Here is a 16202-nt window from a genome sequence, read left to right on the forward strand (position 1 = left end):
GTAAGATGACACACACACACACACACACACACACATATATATATATATATATATATATATATATATATATATATATATATATATATATATATATATATATGTGTGTGTGTGTGTGTGTGTGTGTGTGTGTGTGTGTGTGCACTATTTACTTTTATTATTATGTTTACTAACCTATTATAATACTTACATAATACACATTCATACATACACACGTACATATACATACATATATACACATACATATACACGTATGTATATATTTACATATACACACACATATACTTACAATGTAAACATGCACATACGTACGTATGCATACATGCATGCATGTACATCATCTTCATTAATATTTATTAATTAAACTCATGCACATGAAATCATAACCTTTTTATTATAACAACTCATCATAATCATAATTCCTAATCTTACTAACCATATACTTTTAAGTTTTCAATCCTTATTAATCATCATCATCACTTCCATTATCTTTTAATCATAATCATAAACTAATTCCATAACCTACTTATAACTTAATCTTTTAACCTTAATATCATCACCTTTACTTATCTAGATCAACTCATAACCTAATCATAATCATGCTTCATAGGAATTATTCATATTCAAAGTCTTCTATCATACTTATAATCCTTATTCATAATACTTATCATTATTCATACAAGATTTACTTTTATTTATAATCATAATCATGATTCAATAACCTTAATCTTATTATTCTTATTTATTATCATCTTTATATTAATATATATAAGTTCACATTAATTAATTCATAACACTTAAAACATGATACATAAATATAACTTGAAAGTGATAGATTAAGAACAAGATCAAGCTAGGGTTTTAGTATACCTTAAGAAGATAAATGATCAAGAAAGATGATGATTATGATGCGTACAGAAACACAGAAAATAGCAGCACAGGTTACGACCCAATTGAAGGGTTTTCTTGACCCGTTTGATCACGACAGCAGCAGCAGAAAAACTAGATCATAAAGGTGGCGAATTGGGTTGGTGTTTGGTTCTCCTAGTCACGCAGAAGCAACAACAAATGCAGCAACAATTTATAGATTACTTGGGCTGTTTTGAAGGCGTGTTAGCAGTAGGAAAAATGGCAGCCATAAGTGTACTTTTAAGGCTGTTTTAGTGGTGAAACAGGAGCAGGAAAACAACATCAGATAAATGAATAAAGGGGCTGTTTTTGAGTGCAAAAGAGTGTCGCATGCGGGCTGTTATGGAGGGGGTTTGGAGTCGATGCAGGTGGAGGGTTTAGGGCTGTAACAGATGGTGACTTACAGCTGCAATTTGCAGCCTGTTGTGGCTCGATAAAAGGGTAGCAGAAAAACAGGTTACTAGCGACTGTTTGGACCAAACAAAGTGGTGGTTTGGAGGGCTGAATGGGTGACAACTGCAGGCTGTTTTGGTTATGGGTTGAGTGTCGACTAAGGAGAGAAAAAGGCTGAGCAAACTGCCGAATGAAAAGAGAAGGGAAAAGGAGAGTTTCAAGTAATTTTGGTGATTGTTTTGTGAATGAAAATCTAGCCTTAAGAGTGTTTATATAGGATGATCACTTAGAGTTTGAGTCCACTTACAATTACTTAGGAAAAGTATAGATTGTTAAGTGTTGGAGTTTATATCAGCTAGTTCAAGATTAGGATTTGTTAAATGTAATTTGAGTTGAATTTGGAACTTAAAGCTTATCCCTTTTTTTTACATGGACGACACCTCTCTTTTTTTTTTACGGCTCATATTATTTATTTATATATATTTTATTTTTATTTTTTTTGTTACATTTATTTAAAATACATTCTATTTACACACTTATTTATTAGTCCATGTCTTTTATTAAATTTTTATTTAGTTCTCAATAGTTCTTAATTCATAATTATCACATTTAAATTTAATACATATAGTTTATAGTATTAATTTAATATTAGGGTTAGGGTTTAAGGTCTTAAGTTACGAGCATTAATTTACAGGACGCTTAATTAGTCGAGCATGTATTATATCTGAATAAAAACCCTAACAATAATACACAGAACAAGATAATGAAACCCTAAGGGCAATTTGGTAAATTCAGAATGGAAAAATGAGGGTTGTTATAGTACCTCCCCGTTAATTTAAACTTCGTCCCGAAGTTTCAGGTGGATTTCTCGGATGCATCAACGTTTGAGAAAATATGATGATATTTCCGCTTCATTTGGTCTTCACGTTCCCAGGTATACTCGGGGCCTCTACGTGAATTACATCGGACCTTAACAATAGGAACTGTTGTCCTATTTCAAGCGTTTGATCTCACGATCCATAACTTCTACAGGTTCTTCTATGAAGTGCGTCTTATTATCAATGCAGAGTTAATTCAAAGGGATAACATGAGTGTCATCTGACTAGGTTTCCTTAAAAAGGACTGTGATATTGTAGTTGCACAAGCATTTCAGTAAGCTGAACACCCGACTTGTGTTTGTTAGGGATGGTACCAACTTCAAATTCTGGAAGGTAACCTTAGACATGATACATTTGGTTCTAATGTGAATAGATGAAATGAGATTCTAGCTGAGAAGTCACTAATCAGGCTTATATGCAAAGCAAGCCATAATTACTAAGATGCCCTTAGAATGGTATGAAAGATTTAAGGAAAGATATCGTTCAGTGTATTATAATACATGCGAACTTATCCTTGAAAATATTTTTTGATAGCTCGTTGTAGAACGTAACTTTATAATCATGATTTCAGTTACATGTCAAATCAGGGATCGAAACTTGACTAGGATAATGTCCAATTGCAACCCGCGAAGGAAGAAATGTTTAGAGTAACCACATAAATGCCATAAACATTTAAGGTAACTCCTTTAGAGAGGATATCGAGGAATTTAAATTATATTTCTGATAGGAAACCGCACGAAAATGTGTGATCTCTTAATGAGAAAGACGTTCTCGCTCAGATGGCGAGTCGATCTATCATTCACCTATGAGTTTAAGTGCGGATGAAAAGAAATATGAATCATTGGCTACAAAGAATAGTTTACACTGGGTGAGGAAATATCTGAGAAATGCTTTCTTGTGCCAAAAAGATATTAAATCATAGAATTGATGTTTTACGAGGTTGTTGTGGTTTAGCCTTGAGACATCAGAAGTAAAATCCTCTCAACGGTCAACCTTACAAAGGAAAAGTTACTGAGATCATAGAGTTTTGAATGATGAACTCAATGGTAAGTTTCGAAGAGCAAGAGGAATTGTGATTACGATACGAATTTTTTTTATATAAACAAGCAACGAAAATTTTTTACAGAAGTTCGAGTCGTTTAAGGTGATAATTTAAAAAGGAAACGAAGTTCTTAGTAAAAATAGAGTTATGTACAACATGTACTATTTTAAGTAAAATATCTTTTGATTAAAAGAATTGATTTATAAAAGTCAAAGTATAATTTTTTATGTACTAGTCAAAAATAAGTAAAGGTATATTTTATTTACTTTATTATATAAATATATACAATTTATAAAATTTGCACAAATGGTGGTAAATAAATTTATAAAATTTCGAGAGGATCGCACAGTAAAATAGTGTATGTAAAATTTTGGTAACAGAATTTTCATATTTCGGAGGTTACGATTTGGAAAAAGATCGATGAAGATCGGATGAAGGTATTTTGAAAATTTTGGGTTATTTTAAGCAATAATGTTGCGAGGTATTGAAATCTATTGTTTTTAAATACGGTTGTTGACTATTATTAGGGCGTATGCTCTTGGAATTCAAAGTGTTCATGTGTGAAGTTATTGCTGACAAGTGAGATATGAATGGTAGGGTATGAGAACGTGATAGTGAATGTGGTGTTTATAATATCTTCGTTTGAATATTCAAATGAAAATCTTGTGAGTGGTTGTCGCTTATCTTTGACGGGTTTCCTAATGGGTTTATGAAAATCTACACTAGGAGTGTAATTGCAGATAACAGGAGGCATGCTTCGAAGAAGTTTCGGGGGTGTCGCTTCAGGTCATTCAAGAACATGCATCCTTCCTTCCAGCGGGGATGTGATAATTAAGCGTCAAAGATAAAGAGATAGGTTGTTTAAGAAAGAAAGAATGCAAGCTTTACGACGTTTATGGCATATGAGAATTCGTTAATCTACTCATGGGTATGAGATAGATAGTTTGATCGTAACGATCTCTTCTTATATCAGATGATAATTACCCTTCATGTAATAACATTGAGATTTTTGAATTAATGTATTGGGAATTTTTCTTTGATTCACTTTCTATCCCATATGTCATGATATTGGTATTTCTATATGAATTACCGTAATATAATCACGTCGGCCAAGCGTCATTATATTTCACTAATTCATACTTCCACTTCAATATCACCCCATACGGTCAGGACACGTGATCAAACTTAAATAGTTGACGTGGGAATGTTGAGTCATGAGTGACATCCCTTAGCGTGAGTCAAAGAATACTTTGAATCACAATGGTGAAGTCAAGTCATAAGATATGTATGGATATGATAACAATCACATACTAACCGATCCTTTAGGGTCGGGAATAGGCAAAATGATAGGATTTTGGCTTGATATCATTAGGAAAGGATACAGAATATCAAAAGAGGTAAAAGCAGGTACTAAGATGAATTGGCATTATAAAGATTAAAGGAAAGCGCTTAAAACTAAGGCAGGAAAGGTTATAGTCCTAAAGAATGCTAAGGCACCCTAGCTAACACATAAGGCACAAATAAAATGCAATCCTGGTTATCTATAACAAACCTAGCTCTGATACTACTCTGTCATACCCCCAAATAGGGCCGGGGAAATATGACTTCACAATATCATAACACAAGTATGTATAAACGAGAACGACTCTATATGAGACGTTTTTAATTAAAAATCAATGTATTAAAGCAGCAGAAAGTATTAAGTCCTTACAATTGTAAACTTTAATGTTTTAATGCAATAATATGAATGTATGAATACGGACTCCAAAAGCAGCAAAGTCCAAATAGCAAATAATCTTTAGCAATCTTCACCTGAGACAAAACATGCTTAAAGTGTCAACCAAAAATGGTTGAGTGAACAACATAGGTTTATCAATAATAACCAAGTTTTTAGACCACAAGATTTAATTATAAAGTTTAATCAGTTCGGTAGTAGTGCTGGTGTATATGATATCGAAACTAACCATAAGTTACCCTAAACACATCACGTTCGTGTCGTGAATCATTATTATGTCTCCATTGACCATCGGTCATCCGGATAGAGACGTCACTCTCAATAGCGCTATTCACAATAACTAAGCTTGCCTTTATACGTAGCAATTAACGATATCATGGTAGGGATTTAGCATGAATCAAAGCATGTTAGCACAGTTTTGAACTAATCAAAATAAAGTTTTCATGTACTTGTGTCTAAGCGTAAAACAGTTTAAAAGCAAGCATGTGTCTCACCCCAAAGTTATAAAACAGTTAAGAAATAGTAAAAAGAGGGGCTATGAAGTTCACCTTAGTAGCAAGCAAGAAATTCCACGCAAGTAGCATGAACGGAGTATGTAATCGGAGATCTCAACCTAGAGATGCAATGTTTAATTAGTTAATGTCTAATAGACATAAAGTTTGTTTATTAATATAGCAAACTATATTAATAGTGATGGTTTTCGAGAAAAGTTCCTATTTCTCAAAAGTTTCTATATTCGGAAACTTACTATTTATGGAAAACTTTCACTTATAGTAAGCTTCTAGTTTAAAAAGTTCGGGTTATAATTCGTAACAAAGATGTTGTACAATCTTACCCAAACTTCGTTACTACCATGCAAGTCACTCGAATGATCTATTGTTACCGAGCGGCCCAGGATCTCTTGACCAGAATCTAAGTCATGGCATTCGAGATCCACAAGCGTCCCATAATGGTACCAAGGATCAACATAGGCCACAAGTAGTGGTGATGTTTGTAGTCTTTGTACGCTATCTCTAATTATAACCTTCACGTTAATAGTGTATACACTTAACAAGTTATTAATGTACTTATTAGTTATATATATATATATATATATATATATATATATATATATATATATATATATATATATATATATATATATATAAGTGATAATATATTTAGTGTAATTAAGTGTTACTATATAGATTAGTGTATAAGTTATACTAATAATAGTATTATTATTTAATTAATCTACTATTATGTTACATGTATGAAAATACCTATATGATACATACATATATATTCTTTATTATTATTATACATGTTCATAAATATATATATATATATATATATATATATATATATATATATATATATATATATATATATATATATTAGGTGTAGGTGTTAGATATATATAAGTGTAAGATGACACACACACACACACACACACACACACACATATATATATATATATATATATATATATATATATATATATATATATATATATATATATGCACTATTTACTTTTATTATTATGTTTACTAACCTATTATAATACTTACATAATACACATTCATACATACACACGTACATATACATACATATACACGTATGTATATATTTACATATACACACACACATATACTTACAATGTATACATGCACATACGTACGTATGCATACATGCATGCATGTACATCATCTTCATTATTATTTATTAATTAAACTCATGCACATGAAATCATAACCTTTTTATTATAACAACTCATCATAATCATAATTCCTAATCTTACTAACCATATACTTTTAAGTTTTCAATCCTTATTAATCATCATCATCACTTCCATTATCTTTTAATCATAATCATAAACTAATTCCATAACCTACTTATAACGTAATCTTTTAACCTCAATATCATCACCTTTACTTATCTAGATCAACTCATAACCTAATCATAATCATGCTTCATAGGAATTATTCATATTCAAAGTCTTTTATCATACTTATAATCCTTATTCATAATACTTATCATTATTCATACAAGATTTACTTTTATTTATAATCGTAATCATGATTCAATAACCTTAATCTTATTATTCTTATTTATTATCATCTTTATATTAATATATATAAGTTCACATTAATTAATTCATAACACTTAAAACATGATACATAAACATAACTTAAAAGTGATAGATTAAGAACAAGATCAAGCTAGGGTTTTAGTATACCTTAAGAAGATAAATGATCAAGACAGATGATGATTATGATGTGTACAGAAACACAGAAAATAGCAGCACAGGTTACGACCCAATTGAAGGGTTTTCTTGACCCGTTTGATCACGACAGCAGCAGCAGAAACTAGATCATAAAGGTGGCGAATTGGGTTGGTGTTTGGGTCTCCTGGTCACGCAGAAACAGCAACAAATGCAGCAAAAATTTATCAATTACTTGGGCTGTTTTGAAGGCGTGTTAGCAGTAGGAAAAATAGCAGCCACAAGTGTACTTTTGGGGCTGTTTTAGTGGCGAACATGAGCAGGAAAACAACATCAGATAAACGAATAAAGGGGCTGTTTTTTAGTGCAAAAGAGTGTCGCATGCGGGCTGTTATGGAGGGGGTTTGGAGTCGATGCAGGTGGAGGGTTTAGGGCTGTAACAGATGGCGACTTACAGCTGCAATTTGCAGCCTGTTGTGGCTAGACAAAAGGGCAGTAGAAAAACAGGTTCTAGCGACTGTTTGGACCAAATAAAGTGGCGGTTTAGAGGGCTGAATGGGTGACAACTGCAGGCTGTTTTGGGTATGGGTTGAGTGTCGACTAAGGAGAGAAAAAGGCTGAGCAAACTGCCTAATGAAAAGAGAAGGGAAAAGGAGAGTTTCAAGTAATTTTGGTGATTGTTTTGTGAATGAAAAGCTAGCCTTAAGAGTGTTTATATAGGATGATCACTTAGAGTTTGAGTCCACTTACAATTACTTAGGAAAAGTATAGATTGTTAAGTGTTGGAGTTTATATCAACTAGTTCAAGATTAGGATTTGTTAAATGTAATTTGAGTTGAATTTGGAACTTGAAGCTTATCCCTTTTTTTTTACATGGACGACACCTCTCTTTTTTTTTTACGGCTCATATTATTTATTTATATATATATATTTTTTATTTTTTGTTGTTACATTTATTTAAAATACATTCTATTTACACACTTATTTATTAGTCAATGTCTTTTATTAAATTTTTATTTAGTTCTCAATAGTTCTTAATTCATAATTGTCACATTTAAATTTAATACATATAGTTTATATTATTAATTTAATATTAGGGTTAGGGTTTAAGGTCTTAAGTTACGAGCATTAATTTACAGGACGCTTAATTAGTCGAGCACGTATTATATTTGAATAACAACCCTAACGATAATACACAGAACAAGATAATGAAACCCTAACGGCAATTTGGTAAATTCATAATGGAAAAAAGAGGGTTGTTATAAGTTGAGGTAGAATTCTATAGATATGCACTTGGTTAGATGTTACCCCACTCTCCCTTAGTTAAGAGTTACATGGTGACTTGATGGCTTTTCTTGTTATATATGAAACACCCATAAGAATTCATTAAAGTATTAAAAAATATTCCACCGTTGCGACGTACTAATTACCATCACCTCCATCAACAGTGTATATATAATCTTTTAAGTTTAAATTGAAGTAAGAAATACTTTAAATTATCTAGTGTATACTTAGAGTGATCACAACCATGACAGAATGTCTTCCAGGACTAACCAACCATTCAGTGCCACATCAGCACCTCCATCTCACTTCCTTCCCAGGACTAAACCCAGGACTAAACACTCCCAACAAAGACACTCCTCCTTCTAATTTTTTATTTTCTTTTTGAATTATTTTATATTATCAAAAAATTACAATTATTTAAAAAAAACTAAAATTTTATTAAAAATTAAAAAACATTACAATAATTAAAATAAAAAAGTACATTAAAATAAAAAATACAATTAAAATAAAAATACAATTAAAAATAAAATCACATTAAAACATCAATTAAAAGACCTATTCTTCATCGTCGTCTTCTTGATCTTCTTCATCCTCGTCATCGGGAATGTGTGAAGGTCCGGCATCATCTTGGTTGTTTGGATTTCTTGTGGGATCATGTCGTATGCGATAATTTGGTGGAAGATTATGTATGTGTTCTACAAGCATATGTTTTAGTAGTTGATGAATGCCCGCATCTCTTATTTCCGCATCCACTCGCATATGCGCTTCAACCCTTTCTTGGAATGATCTCGGTGGTTGTCGAACCAGACGATAATTCTCCTCGAGTCCACAAAATGCACGGTCGTTGTCCTCGGTTATCATATTATTTAATATCACACATGATAACAAAATCCTTCTAATTTTACGGATATAATAAGGTCGTGCCGGACGTTGAACAATTTGCCATCGGCCTTGTAGTATTCCAAATGCTCGTTCAATATATTCTTGATACCTTTTGAGTTTTTTTTGTTTCGGGTCTATCGGATTTTTGAACGACTTAACTATTGTAGACCATTCCGGGTAAATTCCATCCGCCAAATAATAACCCTTAGTAAACGTACATCCGTTAACCGTATACGTACATGGTGTGCTTTACCGGCTAATAACTCACTAAACAAGTCGGATTGATTTAGCACGTTGATATCATTGTTTGATCCGGCAGTTCCAAAAAACGCGTGCCAAAACCATCCATCGTACGATGCTACCGCTTCAAGCATAATTGACGGGTAACCATGGTCACCTCGTGTATAATGACCCTTCCAACGTGCCGGACAATTTCTCCATCTCCAATGCATACAATCAATACTTCCTAACATCCCCGGAAAACCATGTATTTGAGCATGTTTAGTGGTCAAACGTTGCACATCTTGTGCAGTTGGTCGTCTCAAATATTCGGGACCGTACAAGTGAAAAATACATTTGCAAAATTTTTTTAAACAATCATATGAGGTTTGTTCACCCATATGCAAATACTCATCAAAAACATCGGCCGAAGCGGCATAAGCTAGTTGACGTATGGCGGATGTTACTTTTTGAACAATATTAAAACCAAGTAATCCGGTAGCATCATGCTTTTGAATAAAATAAGTAAAATATTTAGGAACCGGAGTTTGAGAAAAGTTCAATATACCTTGACAAATGCGAAGAAATAGAGGTTTGCTCATTCGATAACGATTACGAAAATAATCGTCCGGAAATGTGGGATTGTCGGAGAAATAATCATTCCATAAAGGCAATGCACGACCCTGACGATCTCTATGTAAATATCTTCTAGGTGCCCGTGGTATTTGTTCTACTTTTTCGTTATCACTTAATTCATCTAGCGCGTCAATGGCTTCGAGTGCTCGATTCGTAGTCGTATTTCTGATCGATAATACCATATTTACGTCGGGCTCGGAGTCGGAACTCATATTGTTTATTTGAGTATAAAAATGATGAAATGGGTAGAAAATATGAAATGAGAGTGTATGTTTGTGTATGTAAAAATATTGTTTGGTGTGTATAAATAGTGTAAAAAAGGAAAAAAAAATATAAAAAAAAATAGAAGTAGCCGTTGAGAGAGCCGTTGGAGACATTTTCGATTTTTTTCCTCACCCATTTACGTCCACAAAAATGCTCAAGATAGTAAATGAGTTGGGCGAACCAGGCTGGGCGTGACCTGGGCGGGACCTGGGCGGGGGTGGTGCCAACGGCGCCCAGGGTGGGCGGACCTAGGCGGTGGACCAGGGCGAACCGTTGGGAGCCCTCTTACAATTTGATGAAATTGAAATCACTAAAGAGGTAAAATATGATAGACAAGTGGAGAAAGGGTGATTGTCCGAGTTGTTATTTTCGCCACAAACTAAGGCGGCTTGGGTACCAAGGAAAAAGGCGAATGTGTTAAGTTCGGATGATAAGATTTTGCAACAAATGGTGGATCATAGGGAACTTAAAGAGGCTGTCAGCAGGATCACTTACTCTTTAAACTAAAGTAGTTAATTGAAGTTGATGCATTGCTTTAAGATCTTGCAACATATATGTGTATCATGAAGTTCTAATGGTATAATCAGCAAAGTCAACAAAGTCAATGCTCCAACAAGCCGTTATGCATGGTTGTTATATACCAAGTTGTTAGGGTTGTTACAAATAAAGTTAGTTAGATATTTTGGTTGTTTTACCAATTTATATATGTAACAATGATAGCATGTATCAATTTAAATTGAATGTTAACGATAATCTAAACTACTTCTATTATGTTTGTGTTTGTGTTTATGTCATGTATGTTTTTGTTAAGAGATCTGACAGAAGTCGTTGCAACTTAAGTCGCATAGTCAATCATCATTTATTATGTGTTTAGTCGCAAGGTGACCCTTGCGATCCTTGCGACTTGTTCATCAACAACGTGTGACTCATACAACACGCTCATACGCAAGTCGCAAGATGATCGTCCGAATGTGCGACTCGTGTTGTACCGCGCTAGAGTCCATGTCTCTCGAATTAGCCTCAACAATGACTAAAAAATAACGAGTCGCAAGGTCTCACGGTCACCTTGTGATTTGCGAGGGTATTTTCATTTTTTTTTTTTTTTTTTTTACGACGAATCCTTATAGTTCGTTGTAAAAATAGTTGTTTTGATCAATAGACTTCTGACAATTTATGGTACAACTATTGTGAGTTTGTCACACCATTCTAAAAATTACGAAAGATTACTGGGAGATTAATGTGTACACTAACCACTAATTAAACTTTCATACGTGTTACATATATTTCAAAAAATCTAGATTGATCAATCAAAAAATCTAGATTGATTAATCAAACCGTCATATTTCTTAAAATGCACACAATACCTACATTATTTTGTGTATTAAGAAACAAATGTCAAACCGTATTTGGAATCAGTCAAGAAATTGAGTTACAAATTAAATGTGCGTTTTATTCTCTAGCTTAAAATCAAAAACAACTCAAAGGTCGAATCTTTAACTCTATCATTAATCTAACTACATAGTTCATTAATGAATACATATTGTTAATTATAAAACTTCGAATCTTAAGATCATATCAAAAAAGGTTCAACCTTGCATATAAGTGAACCCAACCCGAATAAAAAAAAAAAAAACAGACCCAACTTTGGAATTATAATTGAAAAATTAGAGTAAATACTTGAAAAGGTAGTATTGATATTTGATGTATAAAATTAACTAGCATCGGTTCTCTATTCTTAGGGTTGATCTTCTTTCTTGAACCAAAGATTCTCTAGCTGACATTATTGTCTTGTTCCCTAAAGATGAATCAAACACGGTGCAATCAATCCAATCTTTAAGTAGATCTTCATGACCCCATATGTCTGGGATCCAAACCCGACCCGCCATTTCAACCCGATGCCTCTTTAGCCTATCTCTTCCACTCTCCTCCACCACTTCCATTTCTCGTGGTGGCGGTGGTATGGTGACATTTTCCGCTAGTGACGAACAATAGACTGATTCACTAGGACCATCTTTAAGGGTGTCAATGAACCCTTGATCAACTTCAATGTTTTTGTTTAAACTATGATCAGTGTGTTGTTGGTAATGGGTGGTCTTAAAATCTTGTGAAGAAGAAGATGGTGATGGTAAAATGTGGTTGTGTGTGTTGTGGGTGGTTCCAAGAATAGGGTTTTTGTGGGAATCCATTGAACCAATTGTGAGTTGAGCCAGAACTTCTTTTTGTTGTTCTTGATGGTTTCGCTTGGACAAAATGGCTGCCAAAGCGTCAGTTTTACCTTTTCTTTCTTGGACAAAATGTAGATTGATAATGCAAGAAGCTGTAGGTACGATTTGTTGTGGAGTAGAAGAGAAGGGTGTTGGAAATATATGTGTGGGAGGAAGTGGGTGAAGGGTTGGTATGTGGTAATGCATGTTGACACAAGAGTCTTTGTTTTGTATGGTTTATGAAAAATGAACGTGTCTTCCTTCTTTGCATGTGTGGTTGGTTTGTTAAACAAATAATGGGGGAGTATTATGTTGACCTAAAGATCTTTTGGTTACCCACATTTAATTTCAATTACCATAAATTAAGAAATTATATGTAACATTTGCTTAAGTGATCAAATAAGTTTAGCTTAAATTTGGTAATACTTCATAATACAACTCTAACATGTGTTGGGTATTGGTTGACACGGAAGACTTATTATTATTTATTCATTAATAATGTTATTTAATTAAAATTTAAATAATCGTCAATAAATTTTGATCAATATACTATATTGATGACATAATAAATAGATTACTACTATAATATAATATAATAAATAATGTTATTTTATAAAAAATGTATAGTGCCTAAACTTATTTTAATCATTAACTTCACCTGGTGATCAGTTTTGTGCTACTAGAGATGAAATATCTTCGTTACTATTGTAGTGCGTAGAAGATACGTTTGTATCTACCTTTTCAACATTTTATTTATATTCAAATAAACATAATTAATGTAAGATAGGGTGATAGAGAAATTATCTGGATTTTTTTTAAGGCGAAAAATAAAATATTATAATAAAATACTTCATCGGAACGATGAAGAATGACAAGTATTACATTGCGAGAGGCTATTGAGCCTAAATAAAGAAAAAATTGAAAGAACGACAAAATAAACGTTTATTGAATAAAACAGACCCGACTATGCCTGGGCTTATGAACCCACACGGTATCAAACCCACTCTTCAAAAAGAAGCCCACTGGAAAGCCCACTTGAAGCAAAAGAGGCTTCTTGAGAGAAGACCAACCATAACTGGGCTTAGAACCCGAACACCAAACGATTGGACAAATATGGGAGCCCATTGAAAGTAAAAAAGGCCCACTAGAATCATCCATATTGTAGAATAAAGAAACGAGTAGAAGGATATGAGATTGCGGAGTCTTCAACCCTAAATTAAAAAAAAAAAAAAAAAAAAAAAAAAAAAAACCTTAACAGTACGAATCAACAAAGCTAGAAGAATCGATTCGTTAAGAGGAAATCGGAATGAAGCCAAGGCAAAGCCAAGGTAATTGAAGAATACAAATTGAAATAAAGCAGGGAAATTGCTCGCGGATTGAAGAAAGAGGACAAACAGAAACGGGATGAGTGACTCGAAATATGAAGCTGGATACAGAGGGAGCCAAAACCCTACGAAATTAACAGAGGATTGAGATGATAAACAACATCAATGGAAGTCAAAACCCTACGAAATTAACGGAAATTGATTGGAAACAAGCCTAGTGTTTAACGGTTTTTGACAGGTGTATCGTAATCCTCTATATTTTCCATAAATACTCCAAAATTTTGCAGTTCTTCTTTAACAGATAACTTTTTCGAACCAAATTGATAACCGATTGTTGTGTTGTTTTTGACGTTTGCAGAAGTGCCAACTATGTGGTTGATCTTGCTGGAGGTGTCAAACATGGTGGATAGGTTAGGAATCTCGTCCACCCAATTGGAATTATCTTTAGATGCTTTCAAAGAACCATCTTTTTTTTTTTAAACAAAAAGCTGATTAGGATTTTCCACAGGTATACATCTAGATTTAATTTCTTGACAGTCTATACGACAAGCACTCGCTATGCACTTATCATTGGAAGAGGGAGTAGAAGAAATAGCTGATACCTTGGAAGCAAACGAAGGTTTAGTTGGGTTACAAAATGGTTTTGGTTTAGGGAAAATAGGAGTGTGAGAAGGTGGATTGTTTTTGAATCGTAAAACATTTTTCTAATTAAGTATTTCGCCCCTCACAAGCCTCAGGTTTACACGAAGTTTTAATTGGGATACAACAAAAACTATTTTATTTCTAGGCAAGAAGAAATCAAAATCAAGTATTAAAAAATTGTATGTTTCTGTATATGTTTTCTGTATGAATGTAAATTTTGCCAAAAACGAAAATAAAAATTAGTTAATGGCAGTTAATCATGAAGAGAGGAAACCCTTCATTTTGGCGAGTAAACAGGATGGCAAAATGTCACACCTTTTGGCAGAAAAAAAACTGTTGGAAGACACATTTTTCTTAAAATGTATAGTTCGTTTCGTGACGGTGCCCTCTGCCCCTTGGACCCCTCAAGGGGGACGGCCCCCCTTATAACCCCACAATTTTCGCGACAATTGCTAGTCAATTCTTACGAGCGTGTACTCTACCCTCTCCGAATCCGTTAATAACTATAACCAGCTAGGAACGTTAGAGCACGAGGTGCCCGTGGTCCTCTTCAGTGTCCATTTGCAGTGTCCATTTTGGACATTGAGATTGACTGACTGGATGTTGGGTGAGGGTATCCACAGTGTCCATTTTCAGTGTCCAATTTTTTTTAATTAAAAAATTAAAATTAAACAAAATAAAATTAAACAAAATTTAACACACTAAAATTATTATTAAAATAGTACGATTACACATAGATAAAACGGATACGTTACGATTACATTTAAATAAAAAATTCCTAATAAATCGAATCCTGACTCACGTAACCTGATTCAAGGCTACTCGAATCAGAGTACTCCGAATTTACCGGAGAAACGCCCATGTTTACAAGATACAACTCAATTCGACACGGTCGTGTCCGGGCTCTCTCTTTTTGCGCAACCCATTGCTCATCCGTAAACCGAAACTTCAACTCTTGCGCCTCTTCGGAAAAAAACACAATTTGCGTAAACACATACGGTGTTTCTTTTTGAAGAAACTTGGTCAACTTTGTCCAATCTTCAACCTCGGAAAGTTCGACATCTTCAAACAATTTTTTTTCACCGTCAACGTACGACTTCCAGTCGTACGCCGCTCGGCCCCCGTAGTGTACGTCGAGAGAAACTTTGGTGGATGACATGATTTTTGTAGTTTGAGAATGTGTAGTTTGAGAATATTATGAATTGTTTGTAGAATATTGTGTGAGATAATGAATGAAAAATGTGAGGTATTTATAGGAAAAAAAAAATGCAACGTTCATAATTCAAACGGATATATCGATTCCCAATGTCAAACGGTCCAATTTTTGCAGTGTCCATGGCCTGAAGCTGATAATCGACGTCGGGATTCGACCCCGGCGACACGGTGTCGGCGACGGTGACCTCGTCGTCGATTTTGGCTGGAGGGCAAGCAAAGGGACGGGGGACACCCTGTGCTCTTAGAGATTTTAAATCAGCTATATATATATATCGAAGTTCGTATGTTAAAATTATAACCATAATAGTAAGACTCACAGAATTTGCGTTCTATTACTTCCGAAGAGTTCAGGTCTAAACAACTTATCATTGGGT

Source organism: Rutidosis leptorrhynchoides, chromosome 4 (assembly GCF_046630445.1).
Source record: "Rutidosis leptorrhynchoides isolate AG116_Rl617_1_P2 chromosome 4, CSIRO_AGI_Rlap_v1, whole genome shotgun sequence".
NCBI lineage: Eukaryota > Viridiplantae > Streptophyta > Magnoliopsida > Asterales > Asteraceae > Rutidosis > Rutidosis leptorrhynchoides.